This window comes from Papaver somniferum, chromosome 8, assembly GCF_003573695.1.
Source record: "Papaver somniferum cultivar HN1 chromosome 8, ASM357369v1, whole genome shotgun sequence".
Classification (NCBI taxonomy): Eukaryota; Viridiplantae; Streptophyta; class Magnoliopsida; order Ranunculales; family Papaveraceae; genus Papaver; species Papaver somniferum.
The window spans coordinates 81,175,468-81,182,661 of NC_039365.1; the positions used below are offsets into that span (position 1 = coordinate 81,175,468).

The 7,194-nt window shown below is 35.7% G+C and overlaps 1 long non-coding RNA gene across 6 annotated transcripts; it reads left to right on the plus strand.

Annotated features, from left to right (window-relative positions):
* Positions 1 to 424: 424 nt before the first annotated feature.
* LOC113302928 lies at positions 425 to 3,611 on the plus strand. Of its 6 annotated transcripts, none has more exons than XR_003337199.1 (7): positions 425 to 749; positions 836 to 923; positions 1,016 to 1,177; positions 1,361 to 1,470; positions 2,335 to 2,780; positions 3,036 to 3,319; positions 3,423 to 3,611. It is a non-coding gene; the product is annotated as an uncharacterized LOC113302928 (long non-coding RNA). The 6 variants fall into 6 exon arrangements; XR_003337200.1 differs by having other exon boundaries at positions 2,335 to 2,493; positions 2,658 to 2,780; positions 3,036 to 3,611; XR_003337198.1 differs by having other exon boundaries at positions 1,012 to 1,177; positions 3,036 to 3,611.
* The last annotated feature ends 3,583 nt before the right edge of the window (positions 3,612 to 7,194 follow it).

A 7,194-nucleotide genomic window follows, 5' to 3' on the forward strand; every position in this document is an offset into this window, starting at 1 on the left:
CCCAATACCACGGCTTTGAAAAAGTTACCACAAACTACCACGAACTTTTCAAATTCCCCGAGCCGGGTAGGATGTTTGTTACTAATACCCTTTCTGTCCTAAATTAATCGTCGCACTGGGATCGCGAAGAGCAGGGCCATATAAATCTGAGAAAGAGTCTGTTGCTGTCGTTTTCTTTTCTAATTCAGATTACTGCTGATTAAGATTCATAGTTGCAGCCATGAATTTCATTTTTCATAGTCTGTTGCTATCGTTTTCTTTTCTAATTCAGATTACTGGTGATTAAGATTCATAGTTGCAGCCACTGACGGACCTACAGCTGGGCTAAAGGGGGCTTTAGCCCGGGTAGTCCTCCCAGTCCACAAGCCAAAAAAACAAAAATTCTACTCCACCAAAGCTTCTAGCCCGGGCCTTGCAAGGAAATTTAGTCTTCCTGGTCCGTCCTTGGTTGCAGCCATGAATTTCATTTTTCATAGTCTGTTGCTATCGTTTTCTTTTCTAATTCAGATTACTGGTGATTAAGATTCATAGTTGCAGCCATGAATTTCATTTTTCATTTTATGCCACTGAAATTTTAAGTCGATTCAAATCCTAAAATCGAAACCCTGTGAAAGAATTCTAAAACCAAATCACCACAGGGAAAACTAGACAAAAAGCTTGAAAACCCTAATTTTTTCTCTGTTAAGTCCACAAAGACAAAGGTGGTTCTACGTCTCAGAAACCCTATAAAGGCCAAAAGAAAAGTCGAGGTATCTACATTCGCACTAATTGCATAGATTAGTAGTTTAATTGGCTGGTCTGGGTTTGAATATAATGTGTTTTTGGTTGTAATTAGAAGAAGAAAATTGGGGAATCATCAACCGTACCAGTTATACTGCTTATAATTCTCTTCAGGCTTTACATATTGGTTGGCGTTGATTAAGGTATAGTGATCACTAAAAGCGGAATTTGTATTTATTTATCCCAATTCTATTGAAATTCATATTTATTTTCGCAATTCATATGATGAAGGCAGGCATTCCTAAAATTCAGTATTTCACTTCGACACTTTCTCGTATTATTGGTACTATGGACCTGTTTTCAGAGTCATTCTCCAGGTTAATTTGTGAAATTTTCCATAGATTATAAGGCGACGTCTTGGTGAAAAGTTGTACCTGATTCAGTCAAGGTTGTCAAGGTGTGTGTGCGGGACTATGAATTTGTTGTTTAGTTTTCTCAGTTCTTCATCGTAGGGCTAATTAGTGAAGTTTATGGGATACTAGAGATTTTTCTAACTGTAATGATAGGGAAACTGAAAAGAATGCTGGTTACCGCTTTTATTTGAGTATTGATGGAAACCTGATGTTATTTCATTTTTCAGACTATTAAATATCAAGCAGGTGTGTTCTTGAAATGCTCCCTGGGCAAGATCCTGTTGTGGTGGATGCTTTCATACATCGATGTAATCTTAACCCAGAGACGTTAATAACGGTATCTTTCTGCGGCATATGTTTCAGTTTCTTCTTTGTGTTCATCATCTTTCTCGGCATGTCATAGATTTGTAGAGCCAGGAAACTACCATTTTGTCCTGTAAATTGTTTATTATTCTGAGGAAGCGCACTTGTTTTTGGGTACCTTCAAAATCTAAGTGTTCCCTTGTAGAGAGTCAAATTTTATCTCCTTGCTGCAAGGTTCTTTTTTCGCAAGTGCAGTTGACAACATTTCAAAATTTATTTGAAGATTTGAACTATATCACTCTGTAAGGCTGCCGTCGAGTAGTGTGATACTGCTTGCATCTGCCAAAAGCATTTTCGTTTATTCTAGCCTTGTGCAAGTGTTATCTTGTTGAAACCGTTTGTGCTAATTTGGTCTGCCTTATTCCAGACTATCATAGTCAAACATCTCCAACTTAAGTTTAATGGGCGAAAGAAAAATCCATGTTTCAAGATATTCGCCAAATATTCATAAGAAATCCAGATTATGTCGCCAAACAGAGCTCCTAGTGGGTTTCGTGGTATTCCCTCTTTTGAACCAACTTAATATCTGGAAGAAGATAACTAACTTCAGAAGTAGTCACTTGATTTAGTTGGAAAAAAAAATCAATTTTGAGACCCGTCATCTTTTACTGTGTGGATGCTTGGTAATACTGATAATCTGTTTTCTCATTCCCCAAGAAATATCCGAACTTCAAAGGTCTTCTGCAGTACATTTTTATATAAGTGCATGGTTATGATAACCTACATTCTGGTACTGACCTCGTTCGTTGAAATTGGGGTGTTGAATTATTTGGTCTTTTAATTCTCCGAGAAGAAGTCTTTCCCATTCATCTGAAATCTATCATGTTCTCAATTTCAGGTTCAGGCGATAAATAGTGAGACTGGAGCTCTTGATTTTGCCAGAAATCTAAAAGTGGTCCTGCGAAACTGAAAACCTTTGTTGAACTGATAATGGATAACATTCGGATATGCAGATCAGCACTTATTAATACATGCTATATTTACTTTATTCTATTCTGTAATTCAAACTTCCTCTTTGCTTCGTGTCTTTTACTTCTCACCTTCCTGGTGAGATTCTGTAGTTCAGCCTTATCATAGACTGGATGGACGAAGCATCTGCATGTTGTCCATAGTTGTTTTCTCCTTTCACAATATTATTATTTACCTCTTAAAAAACTGCAGGTCATGAGTTTTTTTTTTGCAACTGCTGAACATGAGAAGGGAAGGCTTCAGTATTTCTCTTCAACTGAACGAAGAGATGATCTATACCGGTACAACCAGAAAGAGCGAAGAACGGTTTTTGAGGTAAACTATTTGTTATTCATATTATTTCTCTTTGCATGAAGTGAGCATTGTTGTTTTTACTTGGTTATTTGTTAAGCTGCCCATGCATTATATCTAGTCAGCAAAATTATAGATAGCACCTTGTCTATTTGTCTCTATATACTTGTCTCCATTTTGTTTTATCTTAATCAATCCTCTTGATTGTGTTTCAGATTTTTTATTTCCTACAAGTGAAGTTTCTTACCGTTCTAATTAAAAAAGTTGTTTTTGATACAGGTTCCAGATGATTTTCCCTCTGTGCAAATTCCATTTGAATGGCTTGTTCAATTAGTCCCACCACTAAAACCAAAGAGTTGAATCAAATCACATTTAGCGAGATTTTTTTTTTCCTTTCATTCAATCAGGAGGTGGACCCGTTGCTGAATGATGGAAGTAAGCACATAAATGTCGTGGGATGGAGGAAAAACACTTATCTACCTCAAAGAGTTGAAACTAGTTGAAGGAGAAGCCGCTGATGTTTACTAATGAGTTTGGCACTATCTAAAACACCAATTCAACAGGTTTGTGGACAGCTCAATAGTTACTCATTTCTTCATTTCAGTTAGTCATGTTTTGTGATTTTCAGTTTTTATCAACTCACTGATAAACTTTACTTGGATTCAGAGCGAGATACATGAGTTGTTGGCATTAGTTTACTATGATGTTATTCAAAATGTTGTACCAATTATGATCAACGATCCGTTCTACCCACCAAGGATGAATGGATAACATTCTGCAGAACTAGCATAACCCCTATGAATTTAATTGTGTACAGGATTCATTATATAATTTAATGCTAGTATTCTCATTGAATTTAATTTTTGTGTACAGGCGAGTGTTTTGATGCCTGTACACTTGGTTGTTATCTATATTTTCCTTGTGCTTAATGGATGCTTTTTAGTTTATGATTGTGGAGCACTCTGAAACTTGACAACTTTATGTTAGAAGAATCAGCAATAGCACATCTGGTGCAGTTACTAGGATTCATGGTTAGCCTTGATCTGGTTTTGCTCCCATGCTATCTTTGCATATAGCTTTCCATCTAGCTGGTTTATTATAATGGAATGAATGTATGATACATTTTAGTACTTCGGACTATCTCTGGTAACTGTAAAAGCTTGTGTCACTTTTGCTGGTTTATTATAATGATATGCAGAACTTTGGTAGCTTTTTTTTCTTCTTTTCTTTTCTTATTGGCCTTTATCCTCGTTTCGTTTAATATTTGTAGAATGATAACATCAGTACTCATGCACTTAGTTTTCGTTTATATCCTTGTTGAACAGTATAACTAGATCTCTTTTCCTCGTTGATTCTTTTCGTCTTCTTGTTCATTTAATTCAATTGATCTGTTGTTAGGATTTTGGTAAACCTTGATGACATTTTAATAATCATGATGATTAATGTTGGTTTCGTTAGAAATTCTGGTGAGTTCTTGATGTCAAGATATAGAGAGCTGGTAGACATTGTAAACTATTACATCTCAGCATACCATCCTTGCGACCCTGTATAGCCCACTTCCCACATGACCTTTTGCGGCAAACTACTCAATAGTTTGTATGCTGTCTTGTTTCTCTACAATGGTTATGCTATAACTGATTTGGTGTATGGTGTTTGATGTTACTTTTACAATATTTCGCCTATGCTATAAAGTGTATGGCCTTCAACAAATGGCTTGCTTGTCAGAGTCATTCAGCTAAAAAGATCCCGATTCCCTGTCAATGGATACTAAAAATGTTTTTGATGGGGAATATTTTATATCATTAGGTGAAAAAGGTTCATGTTTGTCTGCTATGTGAAAGCATTTCTGCAAAATTGATTTTTCACCCTTTTCACGTGGATAGTTAATTTTGCACCTTTTAGTTCATGAAGGTGCATAATGCTGTTCTCACCATTTTTTATGTGAAATTCTGTTTCTGAGCTTCTGTTAACAGGCATATTTTAGGTGCAGAATTCTATTTTCATTAATATTTTAATGTGAAAATTTATTTCTGCACCCTTCCATAAGGTTCGGAAACAGTTCTACATCCGGTTCTGCAACATGCTTTTGTTGTTCAGCATCCTGCCATGACAAGTATAATGCCATATCTGTTTTATTTTAATCCATTTGTTGCTGCCTTTGCGATATATGTTCTATGGCCTTCCATTTGTTGCTGCCTTTGCCATTTGTGTTCTATGTCTGTCCATTAGCCGCAAAGTTTAAAGCACATGGTTCAACATGGGGGTGGTAAAGGGGTATCACAAGGGTCTTACTTTCGAATTTCTGTTTTGCGAACCAACTTTTGATTTTCTGGGATTTAGCGTGTATGACAGTGACTATCAAGTGTTTTGTCTCCTTTGTTTAGACAATTGTTGATTTAAATCAAAAACAATTTTGTGACAATCTTAGAATTCTTTGAATTTGCTTGACATTTTATGAGGAATCAATAGGTTTATATTGTTTCAATAAAATACATAAAACGTCATTCCCAATTTAAGCAACTTAAACTAACTTTTAATCTTTCAAACTCGATCTTCTTTCCTCTTTCATCTTTCAAACTCGATCATGGAGTAATCTCGCTCCGAGTCTCCGGGTAAACTTCTAAAGGACCGGAAACTATGGAATTGCAATCTTCTCACATCAAAATAAGGGTTTGATTTCTATCTTTTCGCCTATTGATCCTCCCGTAATTTTTTGGGTCTCAATTTTTTTGAAAAGTTTTCAAGATTTTATTGCCCTTTTCACTAAATTCTTTCTTACTTATCTGTTTTACCTTTTCATATGGTTAGAAACGAGTTTTTATTCAATTAAGGTAAAACAAAAACTAATACACGACTTTAAAATAACTGAATCAAAAGAATAGAAATCTCCTATTGTCTTTGCCTGGTTTCTTCGTAGACGTCGCCTATGCCCTCTGTCCACTCATCGGACATGATAAATCCATTTGGACTATCGCTACTTTCCTCCATGAGTATTTCAGTAAACTCATCCCCTGTTTCGGTCTCTTGAAATGTTAACAAATGATGCATAGGATGATTGCGACACTCATAAACTATCTCATACAGCAGAATGATGGCCATATTTCTAATTTTTCTGTGATTGAATTTCTGTGATTGTCTGTGATTGAATTTCTGTGATTGACTTTGTGTAATGTGGGTGTTTTTGCCTCATTGATTGTGCTTGGTCACAAGTCTTATTTATATTGGATTTCCTTAGCATCACATTTAACGTATTCGCTGCATTCTTAACTCTAAAAACATCTGTATCAGAAGCCTTTCGTCTTCTACCCCATTACTGAATGTGGCTTGAAAACGTTGGTAATTGTTAGTTTGATTTAATTCAATATACCATCTTTATTTGAGAATATCAATAACTCTCTGTCTTTTCCTTTTCTTCCTGGAATGATTGGGAAGTTTTTTATCCGGTCCCGGTGAATTTTCCGATGGCGTTGAATCTCCTGCTCAGGGCAGGTATTGTTGGAAGGGGATCTCTAAACGGTCATTTTTATAAAATGATATTTGTTTTAAAATTTTGAATTTGAATTCAAAAGTCTTTGGGTTATTAGAGCAAGTGTTATGATGGAATCCATCAATCTTCCATCTTCCACGCCACCTCAGCATTTGGAACTGTGGATGGAAGCGCAAGTGTAATGGTGGAATAGTAGAAACGCTATTCTTAATGGAGCTAAAAAACGCAATTAAGAATGGAGCTAAAAAAACGCAATTAAGAATGAAGCTTTTTTTTCAGCCGTTAGATTTCAACAACTCATTTTAAATCCAAGGATAAAAAAAAAACACAATTAAGAATAGAGCTTTTTTTCAGACGTTAGATTTGAACAACTCATTTTAAATCTACGGATAAAAAAAAAACGCAATTCTTATTTGCGTTTTTTTAGCTCCATTCTTAATTGCGTTTAACGCTATTCTTATTGGCGTTCAGATGGATTCCACAAACCCTTCCACGAAACTGTGGAACCTTGTTTGGATTTTCTGTGGAAGATCCCAACTTGGAAGCAACAAGACTTGACATTCCATGATTTTTCCACACTTGGAATAGTTTGGATTCCACCATAAGACTTGCTCTTAGAGGGGAGTAAAATTTCGTTGACACTGGTCAACTAAAACTTTCAAGTTCTCTTTACACCCTTCCCTGAATGGGTGGAAAATGTAAGTTTTTTTTCTTCTCAACTCTGTTTACTCGTTTAAGGGTTTCTTTTCGTTCCTTTGTAAAAAGACTGAAAGCAATTTTCGTTCAAATGTCTCTCTAATTTTGGCAAATACAAGTTTACGACACTGGTCGTACGATCTGTTTCTTGGGCTTTTGCAATTTATACTAAGTGATCAAACTTTTTTATAAAATAACGTATAATCATTATCCTTTTGAGATGGAGTAGATGTTTTGAATTAGTGTTTCGGGGTA